The 17,726-nt window shown below is 39.1% G+C and overlaps 1 protein-coding gene across 3 annotated transcripts in view; it reads left to right on the top strand.

Moving 5' to 3' along the window:
• The window catches only part of adcy7 (adenylate cyclase 7), a 55,310-nt gene that overhangs the window by 982 nt on the left and 36,602 nt on the right, over positions 1–17,726 (top strand). Inside the window, exon 1 of one of the 3 annotated variants that reach the window (XM_044170828.1) lies at positions 8,689–8,869. The exons of the other annotated variants lie outside the window; for them this stretch is intronic. The gene's annotated coding sequence lies outside the window, so the exon portion shown is untranslated. Of the gene's footprint in view, positions 1–8,688; positions 8,870–17,726 lie in introns of those variants that run through there. 3 annotated transcript variants of the gene reach the window in all.

Here is a 17,726-nt window from a genome sequence, read left to right as displayed (position 1 = left end):
TGTGATGAATTCATAATGTAGGCCTACATACTGACAAACGGGTGAGTTAAGACAGGGTCATCCCTCACTCTAATGACTCTGTCTTAACTCACCGGTTTGTCTGATCATTTCTTTCTTTACACACTGACATTGCAGGGAAATCAAAACAAGTCCAACAGTCATCTTGTGTTGTCTTTTGTCGGTGACTCGGTGGTGTTCTTCCAACTAAGCCTGACCCCAAAATATTTTCACAGCAGGAAATGTGTGTTGTTTTTTTTTTTGTTTTGTTTTACAAGTATGCGAAAGTGCTACTGCTAAGATGCTGGCTTGAAAGAGTTTATCTCATCATATCTCTTCCTAGAACATTATGCTCATGGGCTTAACAGGACTAGCGCCTCTGCCCTGAGTGCCTGTACCCTCTCATTTCAGAGTCACTAGTGAGTTTAGTCTCTTTATAAAAACTGCCACATCAAACAAAGAGGTTTTGAACAATATAAATGCCGTAGACTATAAACTGCAGCTGGCACATTACTGGTCTTTTCTTCAGTCCTTGCTTCAGAGTTGGCTTTAATGTTAAACAAGTGGAGTTTTTAAAGTCTACCCTATGACCATAGTTTACAAAATGTGTCATTCATAAGAATGCAGTAATCTCCAATTTTTAATAATTGACAATTAATAACCACCGAGCCGTTGCTTCCAATGTGGAGCTATTTCATGGGATGGCATGGGAAAGCAAAGTCAGTTGCTTTTTAATGAACTGCAAGGCAGCGGAGATCACAACTGCATACTTGGATGACGTCCATCAGTGGTTGCAACATAATCATCTTGTATTGAATTTGGAAAAAAATAGTTTCTATGTGTTTCTCCATTAGGAAATGGCGCTCACTTGAACATTTTAAAAGCAAGATATGGAATGAAGAGAGAGAGGAGGTCAACGATTTCAAATTCTTAGGAATATTCTTAGACCCACAACTCAAATTCGATAAACATGTAAAGAAGATTTCAAAAACGGTAAAGACCAGCCTCAATTGTTTCAGATTAAACAGGCGCTACCTACCCACTCAGGCAGCCCAGTTATTTATGCACTCTATGATTTTCTCTCATTTTTCATATTCTATGACAGTATGGGCTCAAGCATCACTATCTACAATCAGACACCTCACATCCTTATGCAATCAGGCACTGAAAATAATGGACAAAAGCCTGTCCGGTGGCATCACTGTCACATACTAAAAAGACACAATCTACTTAGCTTTGAGAGCTTTACTCATTTTTGTTTTCTCAAAGTAGTTTTCAAATGTATCAACAGTCTAGCTCCAGAGCCCATTTCCTGACATATCCAAAGACAAGACAGGAACAGAGTAACTAGGAGCATGAATGGCAACTGTAAAATGCCACATCTTATTGGACAATCAGCTTTCTCCATAAAGGGCTGTCACCTCTGGAACACAAATCAAATTAATTCCAGATATAAAATCTTTTACCAGAGCTGTACCCATTTTTAGCTTATTTTACTCTAAATTACCAATTAAGGCCTATGGTGTGTATTTTATTGTATTTCCATATATGTAGTGTATTGTGGTCTTATGATACTGACACACATGTAAAAGCCCAGCTAGGGACAAGAGTTGAAAATTAGCAATAACTATGAACTCTGTGCAGCACATCAGTTTCATGCTCTGTATTGGAACTATGTTAAATTGCATCATCCCTATCAAATAAAATTCAAATAAGTAAAATGAATTCAAAGTAAAAGATCACTAAACTTAAATCCACCCAAATCTCACTTAATCCCCTTGCAACTGTCAACACGGACCTCACTGTCAACAGTTTTCATTAGAACTACTTTCTATTAAAGAAATAGTCCTGAATTGGTTGATTTACTGTTTGTTATTTATGTCAGTACATCCCAGCGGCTGTTGAGAGCCATAGTCTTATGGTTAGCTTGGAGTTAAATATAATAAGGGCTTACTCTGTTGTTGCGGCGCTGAGAGCCTACCTCTTTTCTAAATGGATAACACTTGAGGTCAGTGTCAACCTCACGTGGGCTAATGTTTTTATTAACCCAGGAGTGTCCAACATGTATGCATGTAGTGTTGCAGGCCAGTTGATTTTACCAGTGTGAATGTAGAAATTCAACCAACAGTTGGCTGGATTTTACTGACCAACCATACATTGACTATGCAAACAAATAATCCACCTATTGCCAGCTATTGCTTTTATTCTGATTAGGAGAATACATAAATTAAGATGCTTACATACACGTTACGATACCACAACACAATATATTAGCTTCAACAGCTGCCACTTTTAGCTGTAATGTGTTTATAGAGCTGCGACAAATTTTTTGTTTTCATTATCGATTAGTCGTTTAGTCTATAAAATGTTAAGTCCACAGTGATGTCTTTAATTAGCTTGTTTTGTCCGATCAACAGTCCAAAACCTAGAGATATTTAATTTACTGTCATACATGACAAAGAAAAGCAGCAAGCCCTCACATTTGAGAAGCTTAAACCAGAGAATATTTTGGCATTTTGCTTGAAAAGTTACTGAAATTGATTTATCAAAACAGTTGCAGATTAATTTCCTGTCGATCAATTAATTGATTAGCTGACTAAACATTGCAGCTCTAATGTATTACATTATAATCTGGGGGATTATATGTAGATATTAGGGGGCGGCTGTGGCTAAGGAGGTAGAGCTGGTTGTCTGATCTGAGCACTGATCACAGGGTTGGAAGTTCGATCCCCACCTCCTCCTGTCCACATATAAAAGGTGTCCTTGGGCAAGACACTGAACCCCTGATGGTTGGCCAGCACTCTCTGTGTGGTAGCTCGCTGCCATCGCTGTGTGAGTGTGTGCGTGAATGAGCGGCCAAAACCTTGTAAAGCACTTTAGATAAAAGTGCTATATAAACGTAGCCATTTTAGCCATTTACCATTATCGCATGTCAATGTGTGTATTTCTCATTTAAACATCAGCCATGATTCTTTTATGCAATTCCTTGGCTGTAACTTTTCCTTAAAGTGGACTTTTCCCTACACCATCATGTAGTTTAAACATGGGATGAAAGGAAGTCCTGAGGTTTCTCTTAGTGGCAACAAGAGATTGTGTAGCTGTACAAATGTCTTGTGAAAACATCATATGGCACTTTTTCTTCACTAGAAAATGCAGTTCTGCTGATTAAAGCTGTTTGCTCATGCTGAACAGCTACTGTTGTTTGCACTGTAAACTGTTTAATGTTTTGAGAATAGAAGAATGAAAAATGTGTAAACCCTGGGATTAGATTAGGGCTGCACGATATGATTAAAAAAAATTTTTTTTGACAGATATTACGATTGCGATATGATTCACGATTAGTGGGAATGATAATTTTTGCATCACAATTTTAATTTTCACTGAAAAAACTATTAAAATCATGATGATGGGACATTTGTTAGGGTCTGTACAAAAATAACATGTTTTCTTACACCTGAAGAACAAGATTTGTTGCCAGGGCATCTCTGCAGCACTTCATTATAATGCTGTTTTGTCACACATTTTACCTTTATCAAAAAATTGCAGCTTCTGCGATTTGGATATTGCACTTGGCCATATTGCGATTTCGATGATAATTCAATTAATTGTGCAACCCTAGATTAGATGATAATTGTATTCCTGCCACTATAATACAGTGCACATAAATACATTTGGCCTCATGTTTCTGTCCATATGGATTATACATAATGTCACCATCTGCATAATGATGACAGGCATGGCGTGTGTGTGGGGTGTGTGTCATTTGGATCACTAATCCTGCCCTAGTAAATGGAGGTAGTTTATGGGGTTACCAGTAGCTGGTTTTCTGTGATGAGGACAGAGCTTCACCACTTTCATTATCTAGTCAGCGTATTAAAGTCAAATGTACTTTAAATAGTGAGTATAACAAAACGGGTTTGTCACAAATGTCTCTGAGCAAAAAAAGAAATGTGTAGGGTTAAAAAAATCAAGTGAGAGATCAAACAAGGCATCGATTTGGAGGTATGGAGCTCATTTGTTTGAGTATAATAGGTAATAAGACTACAGAGCGGCTCTACAGTAGGCAGGGGTTAAATTATTGGTCATGGATCAGCGGATCAGTGCACTGCTGCGATGCCTAGGCCCTTTCATAGAAAAGCTGTAATATGAATTGTGACACATACATTGGCATTTGCCATTGGTGTGCAATTATCCATTGTCATGCTGTGATGTATCTCATTCGGACATGATGGGAGGTTTGTTGTGATTGTGCATGTTATTAGAATAATTTTACAGTTTGATGGATCTGGACAGGGACTGTCTGTTGAGGGTTGTGTAGCATAGGCACATACACACACACACACACACACACACACACACACACACACACACACACACACACACACACACACACACACACACACACACAAACAAAAAACCCTGGAACAGATCTGTACTGTTCAGAGTGACGCCAGAGTCTACTATCCTCATCGTTGTTTTGTGACGAGTCTCCTAATAACTGGTGGTAGAGTTGTTTTGTTTTGTGTTTCTTTTTTCTTTTTCCTCTGTCATGCAGCCTCAGCTGAACATTTAGGCAGCATAAAGCAGTGGTTACTTCCTTACTTCAGTAAGGGTTGTCCAAAAACTGAGCATTTATTTTTAGAGAATCTTTAATTTTCAGATTACATATTAACTGCCTGCACTGTTAGGTCCCATCCATAGTAAAAATAGTGATGCATTTGGAGTCCCTGGGACAAAATGAATCAGACCATTTTAGGACTTTGTGGACTAGTGCGCATCAATTTAGGCATCTTTATCATTAGTTTGCATCGTTTGGTGCACTGTTTATCTGACCAGGCTTTGGCCATGGTTCCTGACTAGCCGGTGCTTTTCTCTTCGAGTTTTGTTACAACTACACTTGTTACATATATACAAAACAAACCCATTAGTGGTCAAATTTGTTGTTTTTATACATCATCACTGGTGCTAAAGAGAATGCTGCTGACTTGGTTTGGCTTACCTAAACACACACATACACAAATCTGCTATCACACGTTCAGTACATATGCATGTCTCAGTCTTGCTCTGTGCGTGACAATGGCAGCAACCTTGACAGGAAATATGGGGGACCTCTACAGGAAATGTGAATGTGACTTCTTGTAGGTTTTCTTTAGAACTAGGGTTGTCAGACACCATCTCTCAGGCAGAGAAACGTACACATTCTCTTGTACTGCTTTCTGTATCTTTCTTGCTCTGCAGCTAACTATCTTCTCTTTTCTGTTTTAAAGGTTTGAAGAGTAGTTTTTCCCCAGTGAGAGTTATTCATAATGAAGTATACCATCACAGAAAAGTATCAGACAATATCTGATTTGTGCAGTAATTATGCAGTAAACCCCACCCACCTCCTATTTCTTAAGAATCACTTTACATACATGTGTGATTTATCTTTGTGTGTTATGAAAAACCCACTGTACCTCTCTTTACTGCTGAATACTTCCTTCCCATCTCTGTCTCAGTAGAGAAATGCCATCTAGCTCTGTCTTCTCTAAACACACTCACACACAGAGGCAGGACTGCTCACATAATAGGCATTTTCTGTTGTCATTAGATCCCGTGATGTTTTCCAAATGCTTCTAGCCACTCATAAAGCTGACGATTTCACCCATTCCCTCTCTCTCTCTCCCATCTCCTCCATCTTCTCTCTCTTTGTCTCTCATCTTTCATCCTCACTTTCTCTGATCCACTTTCAGGCAGGCTCTCTGCTCTCTCTCCTCCTCAGGCTTGAAATGAGAAGTGTTCCTCTTGGTGGACAGTGTGCTAATCCCTGAACACTCACTGGGGACTAATCGGACTCATTAACTCTGACTCTAGTGCTTCCAGCCTGAGATCAGCGCTAATCCTTCTTCAGCACAGCCTTTGCCATGCATGTTATAAAGGCTCTTTCTCTTTCTCCTTTCCTGTGCTGTTTTTTTCATGCAAATTAAGAGAGACATCAAACTGAACAGAAAAAAACATGTTACCTGTACAAAGTGATGTTGCGATTCCGTTGTTGAGTTCTTTAAGAAGACACAGTGGTCCACTTTTAGCTTCAAACATCACCTCAAAATTATTTCTGACACATTGTATTCTTAATGCACTTTTGACAACACATGTCATGTCAGAGTTTAACATGGCAAGGATGTAAATACAGGTATAAAAACAGAGCAAAAACATTGGTCACCAGATCATCAGTCAGTGATTCATTTCCACCAAAATGTCTGGATTGTTTTTACACTGCTTAAGCGTGTTTGATCTATTTAAAGTGAACCTAACCTCATCTCAATGGTCTAAGTGTGAGGCTAGAGTGAAGGGTGGACATGACCTTTACTTGGTTGATGCCTCTCTCCATCTCTCACTCCCAGGATTTCCCCCGTATTGTGCTGTGAAATCGTAGGAAGCTTCCCCACTGTAGAAAAATAACGAATACGAGCAGGACGCCACCAAGACCGGGTTCTCTAAAGTCACTCAAGGTTCAGAGGTTTCTGTCATTGACGTCATCAAATCTGCGGGAGACTCAGTCTCACTGTTTTAACTGTCCAATGGAATCTCTGAACAGACGTTTTTATTTTTCTTTATGTCGAATGCTTATTTTACTTACTTTAACCTCTTGACACTTTGAACGACAAGACTCTTTGTCAGTTTGCATCCACACGAATTCATGCTGCTAAAATCAGCAAATTTAACTTGTTAAAATCACAACTGATTGTGGAAATACTTTGCATCACACATTCCCCACAGTCTGTCCCATCCTAAAACCCTGCAAACTAGAAAACACATGCTGACTGTCTGATGATCTGCCCTTTTTTGACGAGCCATGTCACCAAATCTGTACAAATTGATTTAAATTAAAAACGAATGTAGAACACAAACCAGTTGATAGCATGAGTATTCCCGTCCCAACATAACACACAAATCATCACTGATGTAGCCAATTGTTTTTTCAAATTCACATAATACGTTAAAAGGAGATGACTTGTCTGAAAAGAAGAAGGTGTGAAACTAAAAGTGTTTTTAGTTTATATACACCTGTATCTGGAGGGTCCAACATCTGGTTAGTAATTTTCCTGGTAAACTACATTACATAGACAAAGGAACATTGTTAAACAAATCTGTTATAAGATTATTGAAAAGCACCAATTAGCGAAAGTGTACACAAAATTTCCAAGGCACTGAATATGCCTATGGGCAGTACAGTGACTCAGTGGCGGGCATGCTTCCTGGGTTTGAACCTGACTTGGCTGGCTGAGGGCATTTCTGTGTGGAGTTTGGATCTTCTCCCCGTGTCTGGGGTTTCTTCGAGTGCAGACAAATTGCAGTACAGTATTTCTCTGTTTCCAGTATGTGTTCTGCGACAAAGTGGCAACTTGTCCAAGGCTTACCTTGCCTCTTGTCCAATGCATTCTGAGAGACACCTAAAACCCTGATCAGGATAAGTAGGCACAGAAGATGGATGGATGGTCTGTTAATCATAAAAAATATAAAGAGTGAGACACATCTTTAAATATCTACTGTCAGCTACTATTTTGCCAAACCTTGGGACTGGTAAAAACGAAATATGTGAAGGCGGCAGTTATTGTTCCCTCTGCAGTCTTTAAGTTATGCGCATTGTCAAAGTGTAATTACAAATGCCAGAACCGCTCCTCTGCATTAGACATGCACAGTTCACTAGGTTAAAAAAAGAAAAATGATAGTCAAAACTTCTCTCATCTCATTGTTTCACTAAAACCCCTTAGGAGGGTTCGTTCCCACCAATTCACCACCAATAGGTTACTGGGGCAACAGCTGTGTGTATTTTCTTTTTCACAGGTCTGACAAAAGTCCTGTTTTTAATTGCAGTAGAGTTTGACCTGTGGCTGCGCAGAACACCATGTTGTAGTAGAGAATATTTATGGCTGTTCATATCTGTTTTAAAATATAGTAGTGTGGATGATAAACAGGATTAATACAGGAACTGTCAGTGTTGTCAGTAGACAAATTCTAACCACAATAGCACTCTGAGTGTATACATAGTTGAGATATTAAATATGTATTGTATTTTCATCCTATATTCTATTGACATCACCTAACCTCTAATTTTCAGTCACACTTGTTCAAGACTGCTAATGTATCTTGCTCAGGAAAGCTCTTCAGGGGCCACAAAAGGCCATGCCCTCTTTTACTTCTGCTGTTTTGAGAGGATCAGTGCCGCTGAGATGGGATGCTCTGGAGTGCCATTAGAGAAATGCCTCTTCACCCTATTGTCTGTTAAATTGTTCCATTTCCTGGGCACCTTCCCCGCCCACAGACCCTTTGTGAAAACACTAATTACAATCTGCCTTCAGCAGCTTGGTGATGAAATGATTTTCAATGTTAGCACACACTCAAAGTGAATCATTTATTTATAACCAAAATATATCCATCCATCCAGACTCAATCTTGTATAATATGCCATTAATGCACTGGGATGAGATAATGTGTTGGCCGTGAAATGCTTTGAGCCACATGGATACATAGGAAATAACCTTGTGCGCTTACTTCTAGATCGAATGCTGTGTCGAATGTTGAAATACCCTGCAGCCGGTATGAGCCAATGCACGCCTCCTGTGAATGCTCGTTTGAGTGTGGATGGTGCAGATGTGTGGGTGTCTTGCTTTCACTCTTTTTTTTTTTTCTTCCCCATTTCAATTTCAGTGTTTTTGTGTGCTTGCTGTGGCTCAAGGACATTATGTAATGCTTATGAGAGCACCCCATCTGGAGAAGTGCCATTGAGACGCCGAGTTTGCAGAACTCCGTTTAGAACTGAAAAACAGCTTACCTGTGAAAGACATTAGTAACTGAGGACACTAAATGAAAAGAGGAATTTGCAGTACAGCAGGTAAACAGCTCTCAGGCATGAAGAATCTTTGTAACTGTGTGATTTCCCATTTTGATGGATTTTTGATTGATTTTTGGTGTGTGTTAATTTTGAAGACATTGTTATTAGTACTTTGTCTTGTGGTAAATCTAAAAAATCAGCTTCGCATGTAGAACTTAATAAGGATAATGTTTGTAATTATTTAATTGGTACGCAGAGGTCTGCACTTGGATGCTGTTTTGTGTTGTGTGAGTATGATCAACTTCATAGTTTTGTATCAGGACCTTCAGTATTTGGATCAAGAAGCTTTGAAGAAATAAGGTGTGCTGAATTTAAAAGGCTACAGCTGTTATTTCAATGTGTCACCTTATATGATTTATAGAAGAATCACTGGTTCACCTGTAGCACCAGTTATCCTGCAACCATAATATGGAGAAAAATACATGAATTTAGGACAGTATCATCCTGGTTGATGAGGATTTGGCACTGTGTGACGTATAGTAGAGATTACTTAAATTGTTTCTTTGAAGAGGATCTCAAACAATGTCATGTAATTAACCCCAGACATTAGTTCGACATTATTGTTGTTCTTGTAGAATTACCATTGAACTGTAGACCTGCCCACACTGATTATAGGGAGATAACGGTGGTGTGAGTGACATTCACAAGTAGAATCTTACTTGTCTGTTTAATGGGAATAATTTTATTTAACAAAATTATAACTAAATTAATCACTTCCTCATTTTGCTGATGCACCCTTTTAACCTTACTATGGCAACCACTGTCTTTTAAAGATCTGGTTTCTGTTATATACACGCACAGAGACACACACACACACACTCACTGCATCCTTTTGTGAGACTGTTCACACAGGCCAATAGAGCGACCCAAAGCTTTAGGCTCAGATGTCGCATAGAGTCAAAAGGATGCTATTCCATTAATGAATTATGGTTAGCTAGCCTATTCTGTGATGTTATCCTGTCTTCTAGTTGATACAAGAATTTATAGAAAAGGTTCTGGGCTGAAATGATTTGTGTTATGTGTTGAGGCTACATCCTTCTCATTTGTCAGTATTTGAGAAAAAGATTTCACTTTTACAGCCTTTATGGGACACTTACTGCTCATTACAATTACATTACATTATCTATCCTAACTAGATCACTGTTTATCCTGACATAACTTAAAATCTGTGGTTGCTTTCATAACAGCATCCATCTGTGACTAATTGTGCAGTGGCTACAGGTTCCCTTTTTATGAAGCTGTCCTTGCAGCGTTGTTGGGGAAATGAGTCACGGTTGCCAAGGAAGTGAGATGGTGTGCGGTCGACTGCATGTCACAGGGTTGGCCTTCACTCGAGAGCTCTTGGAGCGCATGAGCTTGTTTGATGTTAGAGCTGTATAAATGCATTCAGATTTGGAGAAATGTAAAGAGAAACAGAGAGAGGAAAGTAGAATGGTTAAGAGTGCAAAAAGAGTGGGAGGGATAAAATTGTAGAACTTTTGGAAAAATGTGTTTGTCTTTGTGCTGCTCATTTACAATATTCTGAAACTTTAAACATGGTGCAATCTGTTATAGATTAATTGACTGTCAGATGTCAGTCAGTCAATGATTGCTAACAGCTGACAGTATATTGACCTAGAATCTCAGTGTTCCTCTTTCAGGTAAAGGCTATGTGATGCAAAAAAGTATGTGTGTGTGTGTGTGTCTCAATACAAGGTATGATATTGGTGGTTTTAGTGAAATTAGGAAATCCCAGTGTCTCCCAAGGTGACTGTGCAGGATACCCAAGATGATTCTTCATGCAGTTTCAAGTAAAGTCTTTGGTAAAAGGCAGGTAGACAGCGATCACTTGACAATCCATCTGGTCCTTAGATTTCTCTGTTAGTGAATTTCATGAACATGCATGGTTTCTGTTGGTGGTGGTTGCGTTTTGTTCAGCAATAGTTTTATCACAGTTGTATAAACATTTTTATGCTTAAGGACGTGCATGGACACTCTTACTAAATTAAATACAGTATAAAATGAATTGTATTAAAGGATGAGTCTGGTGATATTCTATATTTATCTTATCAACAAATCCCATGAAAAGGCAGAAACCAACAATGAATTGATCCTATGAACAGGTATTGTCTGCATCCAAAGCCTGGTGTAGGTTTCCTGCTGTTTGAGTAACATTTGCCAACAATGCCCAGTTGTTTTATTTTTTAGCCTTTTTTGAAAATGAAAGTATATGTTTGTGACCTGTTTCTTAATATTGATGTCTTCATTAGGAATAAACGGGCTTTGGCTAAGAGCCGCAGGCTGGGGAAGTCATAAAGACTGAGAGACGGACTAACGCATTGTTGGTTTTGGTATTTTCATGGGATTTGGTAACAATAACAAAATTATGGAATGTCACCACTCATATCCTTTAAGTCAATATCTGATCAAAAAGGAAGTATACAGGACTAAGAATCTGACTAAGCATCAAGTGCTTTGTCTGTACATTAAGTACCTAAAATGTACGGAAATTTGTTACCCAGTCCAAGCTATAGTTTGAATCAGTATTGTTTTTAGGAGCGTTATCTCTCTTTTCACAAGCTACATATGAAAATGAGCCATTTGTTAGCTGTTTTTGGAGTGCACAATAACCAACCATTTCCATACAGATACAATCATCCTTTTTAGTTCTGGTTGGGGTCATGAGTTCTTCACACCTGTATGGGTTTTTCTATATGCAGCACAGAGTGAGACTGTGACTCATATTTGGGAGGGGCTGTAGTGAAACTCCAGTCATCTCAAGCCAGTTTCTTAGAAATCAAGTGAGAGTAACCTTGCCTTTACCCAACTCAAAAACCCAAAAACTCTTCTCCCCACTCAGTCGCAGAAAGCCCAGGAAGGGTGCCGCTGCCTGCAACATTCCTAACTATGTGGCTGTCCAACAGCGATGCTTTGCTGCACATTCCTTGGCTCACAGTGGCAAAACATAGGGGGTGGCTTTTACAAAATGTGTAACTCTAGTCGTGCCCCATACTGTAAGGCTGCCACAGACAAGGCCTCCATTGAGAGTCATGAAGAGCAGTGTGCCATTGGAGAAGGCAGAGCCAATGTAAAGACCACTATGAGGTGGAGTAAAGAGGCTCAACTGAGGCTGTTCAACACAAGTTGGATGTCAGTTGTATGAAAAGGCAATACAGGAACTGAAATGGTAAGAGTGCTAATGAAGAAACTAAGTAAATAGACAAGGATGCTATTAGTTAAATCCTCAGGCTCCATCCTCTCCAGTCATCCATAGCTCCCAGGAGGCATTTGAGGTAATGAGATCCCTCTGTGCTCCTTCTGCGTCACTCCCAACGTCTGACCTCTCTGCTGCTGCACAGCTGTAATTGAAGGCTTAGCAGACTGTGCCATGCCATGCAGCGCTTATAGCACATACAGTCAGCATTTCTTTTTCCTGTTAAACGTATTATTTTTCTTAGCACAGCTATTCATGCAATTCTGCACATCTACACCAGGGAATCGATCAACCTTGTGCTGAGGCACTTGGGTATGTTTTCACCCCAAAATCAAAAATACATATTTTTCCTCTTACCTGTAGTGCTATTTATCCATATAGATTGTTTTGGTATGAGTTGCTAAGTTTTGGAGATATCAGCTGTAGAGATGTCTGTCTGCATTTTTTGAATATAATGGAACTATATGGCACTTGATTTGTGGAGCTCACAGCGCCAAAAAACAAAACAAAACTCAACAGCAATCAGAATCAGAAATACTTTATTGATCCCAGAGGGGAAACTCTTTTGTTACAGCAGCTCACTATCACGTCAGTGCACACAGGAATAGAAGTACTAAGCAAAAATTTAATACACAATAATACAGGTCAGATAAATTAAGTACCAAGTGGATATAAGTATAAAATTAAAATTAGTGTAAAGTACAAGTGGGTTTACTGGTTGATGATAATAATATGGTATAATAATACAATGTAATAATACAAGTAGTAAGTAATAGTGCATGAACTGTCAAGTTAAGTGTAGCCTATTAAGATTATGAGGCGGTGGATATTGCACAGTAGTAATAGAAGTATGAAGAAGCAATGTCTCTTTCCAGAAATCATGATCCAGTTACTCAGACCACAGACCTTGTTTTATGTAGGAACTATTGTCTTTCTACCGATTTGTTCCTCGACAAGTTGGCAGCTCCTTGTCAAGTCGCCATTGGCTGGCGACGCCATCAGGCGCCAAGCAGGCGACGCCATCAGCGAGCTTGAGTCGAGCTGAGACGGGCCAGTTTACACTGCTGCAACTTTGCCTGCAACGTTCTAAAACAGTTTCGTCTCATCGTGAATCTTTGGTCTGTATGTTCAGCCATTTTCGGTCAATGGTCAGTGTTTTTATCGCTTTTAAATTTCCTTTAGCAAGACACTGAACCTCTACTGTACATGCACCATGGCTGTGGCTCTTACCTTTCCCTGCACACTGCAGTAATGCGCTTCCACCTTATGTAATGTGGTAATCTGAGCACTGTGAATTTTCAATTAAAAATCAAATCAGAATCTCAAATATTAATCTTTCTCATCTAACTCTGGGGATGTAACTGGAATGTGTTGCTTTTGCTAAAAGGTGACAGATATGGCCTTGTGAGAGGCAGACATTAAAATCCTGTTTTAAACCCAAACCAGCTTTAATTTACGGAATATTTTCTCACTCTGTTTGCAATGCTTCTGTTGGAGACCTTGAAGACTGCAGGAAGAGAAGAGAGCATGATATGCAGCAATGAGTTGGAATGCTATCATAGCCAGTTAGCCTCATCATTTGATATATCTTAACACAAGAATTAAATGTTGTTGAAGTCACAGTCTGCGCATAGACTCACCCAGGGAATTTTAATCCCCTCAATCTAAAAGCTTTAGTCTAATGTCAAACTAATGCACCGCTGTATTTGAACATCAGATCGGCCAGTATGAGAGTTGCTTTTTTGTGTTCCAGTAAACACTGTGGGAATTGGTCTCATGTTATGGACCACAGTAGTATAGACTACGTCTTCAGTAGGTAGTACTATATTTCTTCGTCAGATCCGTGTATGATTGCCATCTTGCCTGACTTTGAATTACTCATTGTCAATTAGTGTGAAGGATTTTTAGTGGCATTGATGCAGAGAATTTCTATAGTAGCACAATGCTCCCTGACACATAGTATGAGGACAACAGGGCGTTATCCACAATGGAAGGAATAGGAAGGAATAATGCAAGACATTGGACAGTAACCTACATATATAGCATCATTCTACATGCACTTTCAGCAGAATATCATGATGAACATATGAACATCATTTTTCTAAATTGTTACAAAATTCTGCTGTCCAAATTAATGATTACAAGCAAATTCTTATCAAAATTGCAACATGCTTGGTACATATTCTTACATATTCCTGTGATGCAGAGTATATGTGGGAATACCATAGGTGTATTATGATGATATTTCAATGGGGCTGGTGGAACAGATGATGCAAAATAGAAAGGGCACTACAGGAATACTAAGGAATAATTATCTGAATTCTTACTGACATGTTTGCACAAGATAAAAGTTAAGTATTTGCCCAAATATTGCACCAAGATGATTTCTTCATCATGAAGAGCCTACCTTGTTAAAAATGTTCAATATTGTTGGAATACTGTAGGAATGTTACCTGAATTTCTCCATTGATAGAAACAAAGACAGACGTTTTGAAACACTGATTATTACAAGGATTTCTTCATCAAGCCAACAGACCAAATTACTGATAAAACCAAAATCAGAATGCTAAATAAATCACGGAAAATTATCACTTTTGTTTGTTTTTATGCGAGAGTCAAATCAACCTTTAAATCAACTTTAAATCAACTTTTAATTTGAAGCCCATCTTGACAATGCAGGCAGAGTCCATTTATATTATAGGCTAACCTTGAGTAGTCAGTTAACACAAACTGCAGAGATGTGAGATAATTTAGGTTACGCATGCCAAATTTCTTTTCATTAAATGGTTTCTAGACATAAGACATCATAGTCTGGAGTATGCCTAATGAAAAGCAATACAAGCTATACAGTACACACACACACACATACACACATAGAGTATGTCTGAAAGCAGATTGGTAACCTCCCATTTTTCTTGTGATATTGTGTAGTAGATATTATGTAATTCCATTGTCAATGTGGTGTATAAATCACTGCTGTCAAGGGCCCATTAACCTTAATTTGTTTTTGATGTGGAACAAGACCTCACCCTGTTGTACAAACAATCATGAGCGGATATTGAGAATCTAAAATATATATATAATATTTGCAGACAGAGTATATATACCCACACTATGGGGTTGTAACAAATCAGAAAAGTTCCACTGCACTTGAAAGCATTTTACTGTATGCTTAGTCAACTTTCTCCATATGTTTACTATGGGTAAATCAGCTACACGCATGAGTATACCTTTACTGTGAAAGATTCTGCTATGCGCCTTAGTGATTTCACAGAGAAATGTTTGATTTTATGTATCCTATTTTCTTTTTATTTCAGTACCTTATTCACCCATGAGAACTAGTCACAGAAATAGAGGAGACATCTCTCTCATGTGTTCCCATTATAGGGTTATGTCTTTCAGTAACCGTGCCACAGGATGCACGTCAGACATCACAGCTGACATAAGAGGGTGTGGTGGTGATATGGAGCATCACACACACACACACACACACACACACACACACACACACACGAGAATACGACTTGCAGCACTACGGGGATTTTCCTATTGCTAAAGCCCTTGCAGTGTTGCCCATTCCTGGTGTGGCCTCCATTGTCGGTACTTCCCAAAGATAACAGAGAATATGTTTAATGAGGACAACCATCATGTAACATTTTTCCTTCTAATGCCTGGCAATTGCGTGTGGGGAATACTTAATCCTTGCTTCTGTAGCATCAAAGGGCCTCTCTCATAAGCACTGTAGGCTGGCTCGTAAACCTTTGTACTTACACACTGCAGTGTAAACCTTATTCATGTTCCACATATTAGCTTCTGGTGTTTAAAGGAATTTCATCCTCCTCAACAAAATGCTGTTTGGCATGTACAGTATGGATCATGAACACAGTTAAAACAACACTAGTTATGACAGTAGATTGTAGAAAACATGCACCAGATGGCCCTGTCAGCAGCCAGGGCTTTATGGTAGCCTGGAAAATTACCATCATCAAGCTGATCTGAAGCTGCGACCTGTTTCTGCTGCAGCAGCTGTGCATGATATCCACGTTAGGTTTTGTTTAGCTGTGTAAACAGCGCTCTGCTGCGCTGGTTGCAGATGTTGAGGTTTCTCCTTGAATGGCAGCGCCGGTAGTAAGCTGGCTGGCGTACTAAGGGATAATTATGGTTTTCTTATTGGTGGTGGTGGTGGTGTGGAAGGGGCTGGGCATACAGAGGGGCCCTACTGCTCCACAGTTACAGGATAGAGCGGGTCCAGTTATGAAACCTGAAATGGGGATGTGGCTGGCTACACCAGCTGGAAACAATGGTCTCTCTCACTGTAGTGCATTCTTTCCACCCTGCTTTTCTTCTCAAGTTTGTTTCCAAATTATGTATCTTTTGGAAAAAAGATCTAACAAAAAGAAACAAAACATTCCATGAAGCTCATCTTTCAGTGTGTATGATTGTGCATTATATATGTTTTATACATGCTAAAAGTTTTAGCACAAACAAAAACATTGTGGAAGTGAGCTGGATTTAAAAAAAGCTACAGTAATATTTCTAAACAACAATATTTGCCACAACATGTATAGCTCAGAATCCATACTGTGAGAAGGTTAAACTTTTTTATTGAATTTGTCTTGTCAACAAAGGCACTGTTAATTAAAGACAAACAAACAAACAGGAATACTTACACATTCACACAACAGCAAGTCCAAGGTTCAGAGATTAACAATAAATTCTGCTGGCCGCTCTTTAAAGAGGACATCTACTGTACTGACTTCAACATAAAATCCTTTTACTAGTCAGGGTTGTCTCTGTCAGAGAAGAGAGAATTCCCTGTGACAAAGTTGTTGTTTATAACTTTGCGGGGCCTCTTCCTACCAAATAATGTTAAATCATAACATAACTGGTTTCATTGAATAAGACAAACCTCGTCCTATTTTGTATGTCATTATGCGAAGGATGACTTGGGTAACTGAAAATGTTTCCTTTGTGAGTGTGCGAGTGCTTTCAAACCCAAACAGCATATGAGAAGGAAATGCGAAGACTAACTCAATGAATGCTATTTCAATATTGGATTTGCCCCATGGCTGATATGTTTAGATCTAAATTCTATGTATCTTTAAATCAATAAACCCCTCTTTGGACTGCTGTTTGTGTCAAGCAGCAAAATTGATGGTTTCACTTTTGGTGGTGCGACTTGGCTCCAGTTTGTGGAAGTAAATGTGAAACACTTGAGCAGCAATGGCCAGCCTCCGAGCATGTGGTGCTCTTGCTTGCACTTCCTGTATTTATTATAGGCCGTGGCATTTGAAGCTTTAATCAGTGCTGAGATAGCATCCTGTTAATTTTGTTAGGTTTCAGCAGCTCCTTCTGGTGAATGAGGCTAATTCAATACCAGTAGACAGTACTGGGAGAGGAGGGGAGATGGGAAAGGACAGAAGGCCTAATCTAATCTTCCTCATGCATTGCTGTGCATACATCACTCATCTGTTTATGGAAAGGCTCTGTGTATGCTCCTGCACGATTACATAGGTAGGCTACCTCCCAACCCACTTTTGACCAGGATAGAATTTGCCCCATGTACATATTGAAAATAACACTGGGTAATTTAGTCTACTTAAGTCATTGATTATATCAATGCAAGTATTAATATCTGTACTATAATATGCTGTCATAATGGCA

Source organism: Siniperca chuatsi, linkage group LG1 (genome assembly GCF_020085105.1).
Source record: "Siniperca chuatsi isolate FFG_IHB_CAS linkage group LG1, ASM2008510v1, whole genome shotgun sequence".
NCBI lineage: Eukaryota > Metazoa > Chordata > Actinopteri > Centrarchiformes > Sinipercidae > Siniperca > Siniperca chuatsi.
The sequence above is the reverse complement of the archived record's forward strand: the minus strand, read 5'-3'. Positions and strand labels throughout refer to the sequence as shown.